The 17,492-nt window shown below is 40.6% G+C and overlaps 1 protein-coding gene across 3 annotated transcripts in view; it reads left to right on the forward strand.

The window, feature by feature from the left end:
• The first annotated feature begins 10,100 nt into the window (after positions 1-10,100).
• Positions 10,101-17,492, forward strand: part of MIB2 (MIB E3 ubiquitin protein ligase 2) — a 451,988-nt gene continuing 444,596 nt past the window's right edge. For 2 of the 3 annotated variants that reach the window (XM_053690538.1, XM_053690540.1), the window contains exon 1: positions 10,101-10,247. The gene's annotated coding sequence lies outside the window, so the exon portion shown is untranslated. The remainder of the gene's footprint in view (positions 10,248-17,492) is intronic. The other variant, XM_053690543.1, reaches the window with a different exon arrangement.

Here is a 17,492-nt window from a genome sequence, read left to right on the forward strand (position 1 = left end):
TTCTCCTTTATCCCTCTCCTAGTTGGGGGTCAACGACATGCTTTTTCTACATTCAAATAAATATCCTTATGTTCTTTTTTATTTTTGAATATGTCTAGCATGTCCTCTTTTGCTGTCTGCCTAGCCAAATCATTAATTGCTTGGTATTCTCTCCAAATCTCTGAGATATCTTGTGATATAATACATGTTTCTTTGCAATATATTTTTATTAAAGGGACAGTCAAGTCCAAAAAAACCTTTCATGTTTCCAATTTACTTTTATCACCAATTTTGCTTTGTTCTTTTGTTATTCTTAGTTGAAAGCTAGACTTAGCAAGACTTATATGATAATTTCTAAGCCCTTGAAGGCCGCCTCTAATCACATGCTTTTATATTTGCTTTTCACAGCAGGGGAGAGCTAGTCCAGGTAATCCCTATAGATAACATTGTGAGCACGCCCGTGAATTGTGGCAGACACTGCACTAATTGGCTAAAATGAAAGTCAAAAGATAATAAATAAAATGTCATGTGATCAGGGGTCTGTCAGAAGAGGCTTAGATACAAGTTAATCACAGAGGTAAAAAGTGTATTATTATAACTGTTGGTTATGCAAAACTGGGGAATGGGTAATAAAGGGATTATCTATCTTTTAAAACAACAAAAATTCTGGTGTTGACTGTCCCTTTAAACTGACAGTAAAAGCATATGATTTATGCCCTCCTATATTGCTAGTTTGATGTTTTACTGTTGTTATTTTCTTGCTCAGAACACTGAGTAAGTTGTCTCAGCAACATTGTATATACTTTGTATCCTTGAGGTTTCTTATCTGTTTTTTAATTTAGCACTTCTACATACATGATCTGAACAGGGTGCTAACCATTGTGTATACAATTCACTGCTTAGAATGTAAGGGTTAAATTCCCAGTTAATTGCCTATTTAAAACAGGTGTGCTGTGTTCATGATTTTATTACATGATTAAGGGGCATTGGCCCCGAAACGTTGTGTTTATGTCTGTTCCTGTTATGTAATAAAGAATAACGTTTGCTACATGAGGAATTTCTCCATTGCCTTTTTCCAAATAAGCTAATGTAACCAGAATTACTGTTTATTGTAATGTCTTATACTTTTGTATGTTGATTTTGCATTACCTTAATAAAAATTATTTAAAGGGACATAATACTCATATGCTAAATCACTTGAAACTGATGCAGTATAACTGTAAAAAGCTGACAGGAAAATATTACCTGAGCATATCTATGTAAAAAAGGAAGATATTTTACCTCACAATCTCCTCAACTCAGCAGAGTAAGTTCTGTGTAAAAAGTTATAGTTCACCTGCTCCCAGCTGCAGGTAAAAATAAAAAAAAAATGAAGAAATGAACAGCAGCCAATCAGCATCAGCAGTGCTGAGGTCATGAACTCTTACTGTGATCTCATGAGATTTGACTTAACTCTCATGAGATTTCATAGTAAGCTTCCTTTACCTGATTGGTGAAATAATATGAGAGTTCACTAGGCTCATCCCCTAAGCTGTCCCAGGACAGACACACTAAAATGCTGCTTAGAAATCCTTTACAATGGGAGGTGGCTACTGAGGAACTTTTGAGGTAAAATATCTTTCTTTTTTACATAGAGATGTTCAGGAGATATTTTCTAGTCAGCTTTTTACAGCTATGCTGCATCACTTTCAAGTGTTTAAACATGTGGGTATTATGGCCCTTTAATAAAAAAAATGAATTTAATGAAAATTAAATTACGTTACAAAAATAGAGGGGCTGCTAATAATTGCCAACGTCATACTAATTAAAGAATCATTCACCAAAATGTATAAATTTATACCTTAATACAGCTACAGGGCTTGATTTACAATAAGGCAGAGTAGACATGTGACTACAGATGCCCTCCATAGAGGAGAACCTGTCTCTGGCTGCTATAAATACCAGTCAGCTGGCAAACCAAGTCAAATAAAGATAGCAAGAGAACAAAAAAAATTTGATAATAGGAGTAAATTATAAAGTTGCTTAAAATTGCATGCTCTATCTGAATTATGAAAGAAAAAAATTGGGTTTACAAACCCTTTAAGGTTGCTGCGAATATTATGCATGCGCGGCATCTGGCTTCTCCGCACATGCGTGATGCTGTTGTTTCTCTGCCGGCGGCCATCTTATTTAAGGTCGCTGGCACAGAGATGAATGATGAACAGGGAGTGGGGATGCTTAAGATTTTGGTACCTACGGCACCTGGCCTGTAAATCCGGCCCTGTACATCTAAAACTAGTTGCACTATATTCCATAAAGTTCTGGTTTTCTCCTCTTGGTTTGCTATTACTATTGTTCTGATGAAGCGGGATTACCCCAAAATGTCAGCATTTCACTAAAACCTAATACATAAGCATAAAATTCCTAAATACAAAGTATTAAAAAAAATTTTTACAAGCAAAGTTCAATTTTCAATACCTGCTCAGATTATTTTTTGTAATATCCAACACTAAATCGATTTCATGTAAATTAAATTACATATTACAGCAATATAAGAATACATTTTATTTTACTTTAAGACGGTTTTGAGTGTAAGGCAACAAATAGCATCTACCTACTATTGTGATAAGAGCAACAGGTAAAAACTTATATTTTCAGTCATGTGTTTCATAGTTGCCAACATTTTAAAAAAAAATTCCAGGGACACTTTGAAGCAGAGCAAGCAAGCGGGTTACTGGAGTATTGACGACCTACTGTTCAACTGCTCCGCCCCCTCAGTTCTGCAATCAAAACATACCCATTTGAAAGTAAAAAAGAGCGCAGGGATTGCATGAGAACGGAGCGGCATAAGGGCTGGGCTCCTGGCTGGAAGGACAGGGGGGAAGGGAGAAGAGGGGGGGGGAAGGAGTTAGGTTAGAGAATAGGGAAGTAGAAGATAAGAATGAGAGGAGGGACTGAAGAGCAAGAGATAGAAGAGGGGGGTTGGAAAAGGTACATATAGGGGGAACAACAGGAAGTGGCTTCAGTACTAACCTTTTTTGTTTCAGGAGCTGCGTGTAGCTGTTGTCGAAGAAGTTGTGAAGATGCCGTCGAGAAGCAGGAAGATTCCCAAGCGTTTCCTCACAGATGATGAGACCCTCTGGAAGACGAGAGCGATCCGGGCGCAGAAGAGATTGAAGCTCCTGGAAAAGAAGCAAGAAGAGAATCAGAAGAAGCAGGAGACGGTATTACAGCAGAAGGCAGCGGTAAACCCCCCAGAGAGAGCGAGAGGACTGGATGGTAATGTGAGTATGAGAGGCAGGGCTGTGGCAGAGGAAGGGGCCAATTCCGATGTGAGTATGGGGGAATTGGTTCTGTTTAGTGGGTCAGAGCGGTCCAGCAGTCCAGAGATCCCTTTGGGCCAAGGGGGCAGTCCGGTCGCAGTGCGAGGGCGGGCAAGGGCTTACAAGGTGGGCGCAAGGCAGGGCGCAAGGCAGGACACGCAGCTGCGTAATGTGGGCCCAGATGGTGCGGGTTTCAGCAGCCAGGCGGGCGGGCAGTTGCGGGGGCGAGAGCGGGCTTATAGTGAGCGTGCAATGTCAGCAGATAGAGGCTCAAGTTCCAGACATAGGCGCGGCAGTCCCCTTCCTTCTTCCCCTTCCCCCCCCCTCTTCTCCTTCTTTCTCCGGTAGTGCGCGGGATGGGCGCATGCGCACGGCAGCAGGGCGTGCGTCGCGCGATGACGTCATCGCGGGGGATTACAGGCGCAGCATAGAGGGGAATGGCAGCAGGAGCATAGTAGCAGGGGGAGCTGGGAGCGGGCGGGGGACGCGCATTAAAGAAAGTAAACAAGGCACAGCAAGCGGAGTAGATAGGAAGGCAGACAGGAAAACAGGAAGGAAGGGAGCATCAGGGAATGCTAGCCCTGCAGGCCGGGGACTCGGCGGTCCAGGCTCACAATCAGAGGAGTCAGGGGAAGAGAGGGAGGGACGAAGCAGAAGTAGGGAGGGGGTTAAAGAAAGAAAAAAATATTGTGAAGTACACAGAAAAGGGGCGAGGGACAGCAGGGCCACAAAAAGGGTCAGGTTAGAGGAGAATAGCGTAGAGCGCCCCATGATGATTAGGGATACAGAAGGCCATACATATGTGAGGGTGGAGGAGGAAAGGAGGGTTAAGGATACAGAGGATGGGGGGGCGCAGCAGTGGGAGGTCAGGTCACCGGTCTTTGAAACAGGATCAAAGAAAGGGGGGGGATGGCACTAATTCAAATATGACTATGTTACAGAAGAGGGACAAGGCGGGTAAAGTAATCAGCGGAACAAGGGACAAAGAGGGCGAGGTGAGCACGGCAGTGCCGCAAGGAATGGTGGTGGAGGCAGACAAGGAGGGACAAGACGGACATCACACGCTGCAGAAGAAACACGGTAAGCAAATGTTTTATAGTGATAGTAGTGAATCTTCGTTAGATAGTTCAACTGATGATGATTTTGAGGATGATAAACGTAATGGGAGGGGGCATAGAAAAATCTTGAAAATTGTAAGAAAATTGTATGCTAAGCAAGAAAAAAATAAGGTGGTGAAGGAAGGGTACGAGGATGGGGACAGCAGTGATAATGCAGTAAATTTAGATGATGAAGTAGCAGCGACCAAGCTCTTACCCCTTCCCACACATTTGAAGGCGAAGGTTGTTAGGAAAGCACAGAGAGGACGGTATGTGGATGTATTTGAAATGACTAGGGAAGCTTTAGCAGTTAAATCTAATGAAGGTAGGGGGAGAAAGGCAAGGCAAACATTCCCAGAATGGGTGAAAGGGATGGTCATATATGCAGAATGTTTTCTAACGGCCAATCCAGATAAGATGAAAGGGGTGCTGAGATACATACATTTGATAGCGGAATGCTACACCACATACGGGGGTTTTGCATGGAAGGATTACGATAGGGAATTTAGGAAAGGAAATATACAATTGGGAGGTAAAGGTAGGAAGGATTTTGGGGTAAAAATACTAGATACGTGGACGAGGTTGATGAAGGTCCCTGAAGCACAAGGTAGGCCCATAGGGCAAGGGAAAACATTCAGAACAGAGGCAAAGGAATGCTGGGCGTTTAATGACAAGAGGTGCGACAGGGGGAATTCATGTAAATATAAGCACGCATGTAGGCATTGTGGCGGAGCGCACTCAGGAGTGGATTGTAGGAAGGGTAATGCCAATAACAATAGCAAGTTTTCCTTTCGAGGGCACGGGGGCAACGGTAGCGGAGGAGGAATGGCGGGTAATGGCCAAAACGCCGCTGAGGGTAGATAGGATCATTGAGGAATTGGCAATGTACCCGCTGAAAGAGGAAAGGATTTTGTTAACAAATGGTTTGCGTGTAGGTTTTGTGGTCCCAGTTAAAACAGAAGTTAAAGGGGCTATGCAGGCGAGAAATTTAAAATCTGCAGCAGAATTTCCAGGAGTACTAGCGGAAAAATTGAGGAAGGAGGTTAAATTGGGGAGAATGGCAGGGCCATTCAAGGAGAAGCCGTGTGCTGACTTGATTGTGTCCCCCCTGGGAGTAGTTCCCAAGAAAGAGAAGGGTAAATACAGGATGATACAGCACCTGTCCTACCCCAGGGGGAATTCAGTCAACGACGCAATTGACAAGTTGGATTCTTCAGTGCAATATCAATCATTTGATAGTGCGGTAAGAATAGTGAAACGGCTTGGAAAAGGGGCGTTGATGGCAAAGATAGATGTGGAATCTGCTTTTAGGTTATTGCCTTTGAACACAGTTAGTTTTAATTTAATGGGTTGTAAGTTTGATGGTGATTATTACATAGATAAGTGTTTGCCCATGGGGTGTTCGGTTTCTTGTTCAGTTTTTGAAAAGTTTAGTTCATTTTTGCATTGGTTGTTTACAGAAAAAACAGGATGTGAGAGTATGTCTCACTACTTAGATGATTTTTTGGTGGTAGGCAGGAAAGAGACAGGGGAATGTAGAATCTGGAAGGAAGAGCTAGAGGCAATGTTCAAACAGTTGGGAGTGCCAGTAGCAACGGAAAAGTCGGAGGGGCCGGGTACGAGGCTGGTTTTCCTGGGTATCATGATAGATTCCGCAAAGGGGCAATGCGAGCTCCCTGCGGATAAGATTGAGAAGGCGAGACATATGATAAAAACGATGTTGAAAAGGAATAAGGTGACTCTTAGGGAAATGCAGAGATTGCTGGGGGTTTTGAATTTTGCGTGCCGGGTAATACCGGTGGGTAGATTATTTAAAAGAAGGTTGGAAATGGGGACAAAAGGGGCAAAGCTGCCCGAGCATATGGTGCGCGTCAATAAGGAAATGAAGGAAGACCTCAGAGTGTGGGAGGCATTTTTAGATGAATTTAATGGTATCAGGATATGGGAAGAGGCAAGGTCAGTGGAAGAATTGGAGTTGTTCACAGATGCAGCAGGCAGTGCGGGGTTTGGAGCGTATTTGCAAGGTAGATGGAGCGCGGGCGAATGGCCCGCAGATTGGAAGGAGAAAGGGTGGATAAAGAACATGACTTTGCTTGAATTGTTTCCCATTATAGTAGCGATAGAGCTGTGGGGCCATGTATTAGAGAACAAAAGAATCATCTGTTGGTCCGATAATAAGGCAGTAGTGGATGTAATGAATAATTTGTCGTCATCATCTAACCCGGTTATTAAGTATTTGAGATATTTTGTATTAAAGTGCCTTAAGCACAATATTTGTTTTAAAGCACAGCATATACCAGGGTACAGGAATATTGTAGCAGACGCACTGTCAAGGTTTAAATGGGAAATATTTAGGAAGGTGGCTCCAAGGGCGAGGAAGGAAGGTGAACCCTGCCCTGTTCTTCTTTGGCAGATTGGCAGCAAATAGACGGAATCAGGGAGATGGTAGAGAAGTCCGTGGCGCCAAAAACGTGGGCCGTATACAAGAAGTATTGGGAGCGGTGGTGCGAATTTAACAAGATTATAGGTCGCGAGGAAGAAACGGTTCTTCTAGAATGGCTATGGGTATTGAAGCAAGGGGGGGTGAAGAAAGGGCAGTTGGGCACAGTACTGGCGGGGGTGTCGTATTTTTCGCAGTTATATGGGAGAAAGGATATAACAAAGAGATTTGTTGTAAGGAAAGTATTCAAGGGGTGGAGCGTAGGAGAGAAGAAGCAAGGCGATAGAAGGGAGCCGATAACAGAGGATAGGTTGGCGGAAATGTTAGCAGTGCTCAGCAAAGTATGTTTCAATGACGATGAGGCATTGGTATTCAGGGTAGCTTTCTCTTTGGCTTTCCATGGGGCATTGCGCATAGGGGAATTGCTGGCGAAGAATAGGAAAGACGTGGGCGGTGGTGTAAGGCGAGAAGATGTGAAATGGGGCGTGCGAGCAGTGCTAGTTTTAATTCGGAAATCAAAAACAGATACGGAAGGAAAAGGGGTATGGGTGTCAATGGGGAGGACAGGTGGCGCGACTTGCCCGGTGGCAGCAGTAAGGGATTATGAGCTAACAGCAAGGGCAGAGGGCCCGCAATTTGTTAGGCATAGGGACGGATCCGGCGTCACGGGTTTTCAGTTTAGGAAGGTATTGGAAAGAACGGTAGAAAGACTGGGTTGGTCAGATGCATACTATGCGCCGCACTCATTCAGAATAGGGGCAGCAACCAGTGCGGCATCTAGAGGATGTTCGATCGAGCAGATTAAAAAAATGGGAAGGTGGAAATCAGCAGCATACAAGTCCTACATCAGGCCAAAAGGGGGGGTTTGATTGCGATTAGGGATGCGAAGTCATGGCGCCAACCGAAATGAATTTAATTCTCCATTTTTCTTTGTGATTTGTTACAGGAAGAGCACTAAGGATATGGGTGGTAGGGCATTCATACGTGTACTGGGCGCAAGTTAGGGCTGCGACATTGGCAAAAGGGACACATTTGGGATTTAGATACACCGAAGCCAGTGTTAGGTGGATAGGAAAGAGAGGAATGAGGTGGGAAGAGTTGGTAAGCACCATACAGCAGGCAAGGCAGAGATGGGGGCGCCCGGACGTAATGATAATACATTTAGGAGGGAATGATATTGGAGCATACCCTCTGAGGGAACTGGAAGAAAGTATAAAAAGTGTAATGGGGTGGTTGGCGATAACATGGCAAGGAGTAAAGATAGTATGGTCAAACATAATATCAAGGTTGGTTTGGAGGAACACTGACACGCAGAGAGCGGGCTACAGAGCAAGGAGGAAGATTAATTTGGTAGCGGCAAAAGCAGTCAGGGGGATAGGTGGATCGGTGCTGGAGCACCCATTGTTGGCGGCAAAAAGGGAAGAGATATTCAGGCACGACGGAGTTCACCTGAACGAGGCCGGTAATGACCAGTTTTTGGAGGACATCAGGAGAATGTTGGAGGAAATGATCAAGGTAAGGAAAGGTCACGGGAAAAGTTTAAATGGTGTTTGGCAGAAAGAGTATTTCTTTGTTGGCATTGAAATCGGGATCTGGCACGTAGGCAGGGCTTGCGAGGGGCGGAGGGGATCCTGTAGCATACCCAGTCTAAGTCGTGATTCGGTGGTCTAGCTAAAGGCTGGTATATGCTGCAGGTTCGCTCCTCCCCTTCTGCTCTGCCACAGGGGGGGTTTGTGGTCCCCCCCCCTGACACGTGGGATCCAAGTTCAGGTTATGCAAATGCTGACGCATTTTTGAGTGTTATGTTGATTAAGGGTATGTTATTACCCAGGGTATGTTATTACCCAGGGTATGTTATTACCCAGGGTATGTTATTACCCAGTGAGAAATTTTTTGAATTTAAATTAAATTATTAAATGTGACCTTTCCATATTTAGCCAAACTCCTGTGTTGTGTCATTATTTCAGGTTGCCAGAATGGCAGAAGTGGTAATAGATGGTGGTGTTCAAAAAGTGGGTCAATTGGGTGTAAAGTATATGGAAGCTAAATGGAGCCTCTAAGACCTTATAGTATAGTCTAGACTTATCCATAGTTTATTATACAGATTACAGCACCAAGCTCTTACACCTACCCAGTCTCTAACACATTCTGGGCATATGGTTATTTTTACAACACAGCATCAAAATTAGAAAGACAAATAATATGTGAACCCATTTAATAATAACAATATTCCATTAGGAATGAATTATATTTAAATAATACACTTTATCTATTTATCATCTATATATCTGTATATATGCATGTGTGTGTGTGCGTGTATGTATATATATATATATATATATATATATATATATATATATATATATATATATATATATATATATATATATATATATATATATATATATATATATATAAACAACAAATGTTGTGCAAAAGAGATTTTCAGGGACATTTCCAGGGACAAAACAAATCCAGGGACATACAACAAAATCCAGGGACTGTCCCTGGAAATCAGGGACTGTTGGTAACTATGGTGTTTATGCTCGTACTGAATTGTTATAAATATAGTAGGGCATTCACTGGCCACTAAAGAGAAGGTATTTAAATAACTGTTTTACATATTTTGTAATATATTGCCAAGATATGTGCTGAGGGTATATGACAATTGAAAGTGTTTTGGATAAATGCTTCTAGATGAGTTTGAAGTACACTTTAATTTAGTACTTTTAGTGAGAATTTAACGCTGGCATTAATATTTATACCATTGAAATATATATATGAAAGTAATGGTGAGGGGGAAAAAAATCAGCCTAAATGAGTTCCAACCAAGCAAGAAATGACAAACTTTCTAGTCAAATCCAGGAAAATCCCTGTAAATGGGAACAAATCGTAAGGAAGCACTGAGCTTTGCTTGGCCTGGGAGGACTGACTAGCGACTGTAGGTAGGCTGCATTATTATGAGTCCTGCTGTTTTCTCTTTCCAAGGGGCAATAAAGAGATGATCACAGTTCATGGGAGGCACATGAGTGGGGACCAGCCATCATGAACGAGCTCTAGTGCCACCCCCGAGACGACTATACGCACAGACATATTTTGTCTTGTAAAATTTGTATTATTTGGGATACTTTTGTGAAGCATAAATATACCAGATATTTCAAACCGAGAACATAACACTGTACACAGCTCTAGAGGAGCCCCTGGAATGAGATGAAAATTAATTCGCTTTTTTTAATCATGCAATTTCACGTTGGATATCGGATGTTGTAGTATTTTATGCTGATCCCATCTAATGACTCATAAATAATTTGAACTACAAGTCCCAGAATTCCCTGCTTTGCTAGTGTCAAAGTGGACCATAATCCTGAAAAGGGAAATGCAGAAGCTGCGGCAGCGGGTGGCATACGCATTGTACCGGCCATTCTATAGGTAAATAAAAAAACGACTGTGTAGCATTGTAGCTTGTAGTAATGGGTGACTTAGGTCTGGAAGTTGTAGATGTACAACTGGGCTGAATGCTTTCTGGTGACAGTGACACTTTTGGTGTGTGTCCTCATACAACTTGTAGTAGTGCACAAGGGGGGACGGGGCTTTGCACTGACATACACCACATAAGGCTTTTAGACCATTATGAGTATTAATTAAAAAACGTCATTGCTGAAGAATCAATTTCAAAATCAATTCATATTAGATGCACGACACTATATATCATATATATTCTGCAGTAAAAAAATGTTTTTGTTTTTTTCCTGAACATTAGCTATAGAGAGCTTAAAGAGAATAGCTCTTTAGTGAAAGGGTGATCAAATGCTGCTGATGTATTGATTAAAGTGTCAAAAATGTGATTACTGTAACATTTTATAGTGACAGATGTTCATATGTGCAATTGTTTTCTTTTTTTTTTGCAATGGGCATTGTATTTGCATAAATTGTTTGATAAATATTTTCTAAAACCACATGGGATTTAAATATTACTATTTTATTGTAGTGTTTATTTAAAGGGTCATGAAACCCACATTTTTTATTTTGTGATTCAGATCATTTGTTTTTTTTCACAACCTTCCAATTTTGTGCTATCGAATTTGCTTAGTAGAAAAGGGTGTATAGTCAGGAGCAGTAGTGCATTACTGGGAGCTGGCTGCTGATTGGTGGTAGCTGCACATAAATTATTTTTGTCTTTGGTTCCACAGATGTGTTCAGCTAGCTCTCAGTAGTGTATTGCTGCCCCTTCAACAAAGGATACAAAGAGAATTAAACTAATTTGATTATAGAAATAACATGGAAAGATGTTTCAAATCACATCTCTATCTAAATCTATTTTTTGGGTTCCATGTAAAGTCAAAATTCAACTTTCATGATTCAGATAGAGCATGCAGTTTTAAACAACTTTCCAATTGACTTCTGTTATCAAATTTGCTTTGTTCTCTTGGTATCTTTTATTGAAGAGTTTAACTAGGTAGACTCATAAGAGCCTCAGTAGTGTGCACGTGTCTTTAGTACTCTATGGCAGCAGTGCTTTGCAACATTGTATAACAAATCTACAAATAATGTAGCAAAACACTGCTGCCATAGAGTACTAAAGACACGTGCACACTCCTGAGCTAGGGTTGCCACCTCGGCCATGTTTTTCTGGACACTTATAAGTTACACATGCTGCAGGGTTAGCAGGGCAGAACATGTATTGTGGTTCTGAACATCACATGAATAGTGCTGATGAACAGCACAATACATGTTCCTTCCTGCACACCCTGCAGCATGTGTAACTCATAAGTGTCCAGGAAAACATGGCCGAGGTGGCAACCCTAGCTCAGGAGTGTGCACGTGTCTTTAGTACTCTATGGCAGCAACCCTATCCTAAGCTCTTATGAGCCTACATTGTTTTACTCTTCAATACAAGATACCAAGAGAACAAAGCAAATGTGATAAGAGATAAATTGGAAAGTTGTTTAAAATGACATAATCAATCTGAATCATCAAAGTTTAATTTTGACTTTACTGTCCCTTTAAACTGCTGTGCACAACTACAGTATCAGGGTTACTACTCACTATACTATAGCATTTCTCCCTGTACCTGAAGCTCTCTTTAAAGCCGCTCTCTTATTTTAACTCATTACAGAGTCCAGTTGGTAAAGCTCTGCATTTTATACTGGTCACCGCCATCTTGTAGCTCGCGTATTGTTGCATCCTGTGATAGGAGCAGTGCACTTACACAGATCTGTTTTTTTTTTACAGCTGTACTTTTCACTTTAGTTTTGCTGACATAATAGAGTGATGAAGAGTTACATTTTTACAATTTTTTTTGTACAGTTTAGAAGTTACATAACAAGTATTAGCTCCAAGATGGCAGCGCCCAGTGCAAAGATGCTGTGCTTCACTAACTGATCCTTGTAAGTGTTAACCACATAAAAGAACAACTTTTGAAGACGGGTGCAGGCATAGGAGGTAAAAAAAATTGCATTGAATGGGTAGTAAAGGTGATATCTATCTTTTTTAAACAATAAGAATTTTGGTGTTGACTGTCCCTTTAATGTCCCTTTAAATGTAGATGAGGCACCTGTTTATACATTGCTGTCAAGAGTCTGGTACTGGTTTTGTGTGACATATTTTATTCAACCTATTCAAGTTTTATATCACAGGGCCTAAAATGCATAACAAGTTTATGACTAAGCAAATGTGCACCTATCGTCAGATCTATATCAGCGCTGCGGAATCTGTTGGCGCTCTACAAATACCTGATAATAATAATAATAATAATAATAATAATAATAATCTATAGGGTATTTTTGTGTATGGTGGTAGTCGAAACTGACCTGGGCCTAAGACGCTGCATATGTTCTTTATAGGCGGCTGTTATATTACATATAAGAGTTATCACAGTATCCTGGAGTAAATATTTTCTATATTATTATAGATATGATACCAATACTAAGTTTTGTTAAAATATACAAATAATGCTAGTAACATATATTTCCTGCATTAAAAAGACAAATGGCTGTAAAATGTTACTGTACAGTACCAGGGCCGTCTTTAATATTGATTGGACCCTGGGCAAAAATTTTCATGGGCCCCCCCCCCACCCCATGCAATTTCGCTCTCCACCCCAACATCCCAAAAAACAACTAAATCAATTTTTTTATTATTATTATTAGCCCAGCGGTGGATCATCCACTGCTGGGCTAATCATTTAAAAAAAAAAAAAAATGCAATATGTGAAACTGGACCTAAGCAGAACTAATAAGTAAATAAATATATAAATTCCTCCACTGTGTATTCATTTAATATTCTTTTGAATGTGATTCTGGTGTGAGGTTAGCTGGTTAAAGAGATTTAGGGCAGCCAACAGGAGCAAAGCAAGGTAAAGGAGGAAGCATGGAGGTGCAGACAAATATACGTTTACTGACTGGAACAGCAGAACTACTATGGGAAGCTGTAAAATCTGAGACAGAGAGAAAATAAAAACTATAAAAATAAACCTTACATTAATGTGTGAAGTATCAGCATGACGCTATACATCAGCCACACCAGCACATGTAGCTTCTTTGCTAGGAACAAGTTCCCTCTCACCCTGAACTAGACAATGCTGCATGGGGAGGGGCGTGTGTGCACTCACTTATTCTTCCCACTGACACCTTTCTACAAAGCACTATTCCCCTAACAAACTTCAGTTAGTTGATCTTAGAGCCACAGCAGAAAGAGCAGGGCTAAGGGGACCAGTAGACATGATGCTGTCTGTCCAAGGCTGCATGGATACAGTGTGAGATGAGTCACACAGCCTCAAGACTGAAGAGAGCAGTGTATGCAGCTGCACAGATGCTCAAATCATCATGTGCCTGCCGCTCCAGCTTTCTGCTGCATGCGCCTACAGTCAGCCCTACCCAGAAACAATCCCCACCACCAGAGCAGTTACCTGGTAACAGTGGTAACCCCAGTAGGACCTTTTCTGATGCAGTGGGAATGGCTGGATGCAGAGTTAGGGCTTTGCATTCAGTGCTGCACAGTGCAAATCTAAAACAGCACATGGCACTAGCTTGGTATGTCACATGACACCGGCACGGTCTGGCACAGTTTTTAAAAAAAATATAAGCAGAGTACTTTTGACTGTGACAGTATTAGGACTGAATGTGTGTGTTCCCCATGTCACATCAGCAGTCTGGTATGAACCATTAAAAAAAAAGACGTGTGTTAAAGACGGTCCTGTACAGTACACTTTGAGAGCACCCTGCATTTCATATTTAAAGTGACATGTTCGTTTAACAATAAAATGCTTTAATTCATCAAATCATTGATGACCAGCTTTCTAACAAACGAGAGCCACAGATCAATACTTTAGAGGCCTTAAGGGTTGCATAGAACTTAATGGATATTTAACACACAACAAATAATATATTTTCTAAGATTGTACAGTGACACAGGGCCAGATTTAGATATGGTTGCTGAGAACTCACCCAGTGTCTGCTGTTGTCCTTTCCAGATGCTATTTTTGAGTTGTAGCCATACCAAAGCACACATTGTTAATTCTGCTTTTTTCCTGGTACCACAAAAAGATGGCACACATTGTTAGTTGTGCTTTTTTCTTCAGGGTGAAAAAAATAGTGCAAAGGGACATATGTGGCCCTCGGATCGCCACTTTGCCATCTCTGGATTAGTGCATTAAAGGGACACTGAACCCATTTTTTTTCTTTCATGATTCAGATAGAGCATGCAGTTTTAAGCAAGTTTCTAATTTACTCCTATTATCATTTTTTCTTCATTCTCTTGCTATCTTTATTTGAAAATCAAGAATCTAAGTTTAGAAGCCAGCCCATTTTTAGTTCACAACCTGGGTTGTCCTTGCTGAATGGACAGCACCAATCAACAAGTGCTGTCCAGAGTTATGAACCAATAATTGGCTGGCTCCTTAGCTTAGATGCCTTCTTTTTCAAATAAAGATAGCAAGAGAACGAAGAAAAATTGATAATAGGAGTAAATTAGAAAGTTGCTTAAAATTGCATGCTCTATCTGAATCATGAAAGAAAAAAATTGGGTTTAGTGTCCCTTTAACCCAAACGTTTTCTTTCATGATTCAGATAGAGCATGCAATTTGTAGCAACTTTATAATTTACTCCTATTATAATTTTTTTCTCCGTTCTCTTGCTATCTTTATTTAAAAAGCAGGAATCGTAAAGCTTACTAGACAGCCCAATTTAGGTTCAGCACCTGGGTTGCGCTTGCTAATTGGCGGCTAAATGTACCCACCAATCAGCAGGCGCTGTATCCACGTTGCTGAACCAAAAATGGACCGGCTCCTTAGCTTAGATTCCTGCTTTTTCAAAAACAGATAGCAAGAGAAGGAAGAAAAATTGTTAATAGGAGGGAATTAGAAAGTTGCTTAAAATTGCATGCTCTATCTGAATCATGAAAGAAAAAAATTGGGTTTAGTGTCCCTTTTAATCTTATCATTTATTTAATATATATATATATATATATATATATATATATATATATATATATATATATATATATATATACATACAATATAACGTCTGTTAAAGGGACATTAAAACCATAAATGTACCTGGGTAACTATGTTCTTAAAGGGACATGAAATCCAAATTTGTTTTCTTTCATGATTCAGACAGAGCATACTACTACTGATAGCTAGCTGAACAGTGAGCTAATAACAAGAGGCATATTTGTGCGTCCTCCAATTAGCAGCCAGCTTTGCTGTAATTCAGCCTAACTATGTATTATTTTCAACAAAGGATACCGAAATGAATGAAGCAAATTAGATAATAGAAATACAATGGAAAATTATTTATATTGTATGGTCTGTCTGAATTAGGTAGTTTAATTTCACCCAAAGTACCTTTAACCTCTCTACAGGCAGAGTTAAAGACATAGATCCCAAGGGACAAGTGTGACACTCGGAGGCACAATGCATTGTCTCACCTGAGCAGGACACGTAACCACTAATCACAGGAGTGTAAAAATACAATTCAGTAAAAAAAATTGTGATCGTTATTTAGCCAGTGCCTTTCTCTTTATGTTTTATAACCCATTTCATGCCAATATCCAGTACTGTTTCCACTGTGTAAATACGAATGATTGATACTGTTATCTGTTGTACTGTTCCATGAATTCTGTTCACTAGTTAGGTGGTGTTAGGTACATAACATTATGTTATGCATACCTGCACATGCTTATTTTCATTAGATGATGTAATAGACAGTAATCCATCAGATGTATGATACATTTACCATTTACCCTTTCACTGCCAATGATGGATTGCTTTGAATCAAACACTTAAACGGATATTGTACTGTGATGTATTCTCCTCTTTAATTTGTTCCCAATGATCCATTTTAGCTGCTGGAGTGTATTAAATTGTTTTCAGATAGTACATTGACCTTTATGTTGTTATTTGAAGTAGCTGCTTTTGCTTGTCGTATCTCAATCTATACTGAATATTTCAATATGTAATAACTGGTTATAGAAAAGCTATGCAAGCAAGAATGTTTGGGAACAATTACACCCCCAGTGGAGGGTCGGATAGAGAGATAATAAATTGTTTATGTACTTCCATTGTTCTCTTTAAGGGGCTGATGATCTACAACTCTACTCTCTGGCGAGTTTATCAAAGGAGTCTCGTACAAAATACTGAGATGTTGCTCAAAGAATTTAGAAATGCAAATTTTAGTTTGAGAGCTGCTCATCTTGTTACGCAGAGTTTTTTGGTATTAAATAGAGACACATATATTGTAATATAATGCTCCAAAAAATTCCCTAAAGATTTTGCCTGATATCCATGCCGGCGAGTTTCTAATCATCAGGCCATTAGTAGAGTGATAATATCAAAATTATTTTGTGTAAATAGAGAGAGATAAGCTAATTAGGTCTGATGTCCCAGGAAACTCAACCCATATGATTAGGTTGTGATTTCAATTAGCAGGGACTGGTATTTTATATACAAAAATATACCCAGAAGAGCAATTTTCTATATATTTTAAACTCTGAATGAAGCTGGTATAAGAAGTAAATTATTATCATTTATTTGTATAGCGCTGACAAATTCCGTACAGGAGGAAGGGGGCCCTGCTCCGGAGAGCTCACAGTCTACAGGTTTAGGGTGCAGAGACATAAGGTTGGGGTAGCTTGTCACATCAGTTGTAGTTGCAGCAGTGAGTCAGGCAGTTCATGTATTAGTTTGGTTAGGATGAGAGATGGTAAGCCTCTCTAAATAGGTGGGTTTACAAGGAGCATCTGAAGCTATACAAGGTGGAGAAAGTATTATGGAGTGGGGTAGAGAGTTCCAGAGGACAGGATCAACACGTTTGAAGTCTTGGAGGCGGGAGTGTGATGTAGAGATAACAGGAGTGGAGAGACGTAGGTCAGAGGTTGATTGAAGAAGACGGGATGGGGAATATTTCACGATGAGAGAGGGAATATAGTTGGGAATTAGACTGTTGAGTGCTTTGTAAGTTAGGGTTAATACTTTCAATGGTATTCTGGAATGTATGGGGAGCCAGTATAGAGACTGGCTGAGTGGAGTAGCTGATGTAGATCGGCGACTTAGGTGGATGAGTCTAGCAGAAGCATTCATAATAGATTGGAGGGAGGAGAGGCTGTGTTTTGGAAGGCCATTTAGAAGTAGATTGCAATAATGCGTGACAAAATGAGGGAATGAATAAGTATTTT

This window comes from Bombina bombina, chromosome 8, assembly GCF_027579735.1.
Source record: "Bombina bombina isolate aBomBom1 chromosome 8, aBomBom1.pri, whole genome shotgun sequence".
Taxonomy (NCBI): Eukaryota; Metazoa; Chordata; class Amphibia; order Anura; family Bombinatoridae; genus Bombina; species Bombina bombina.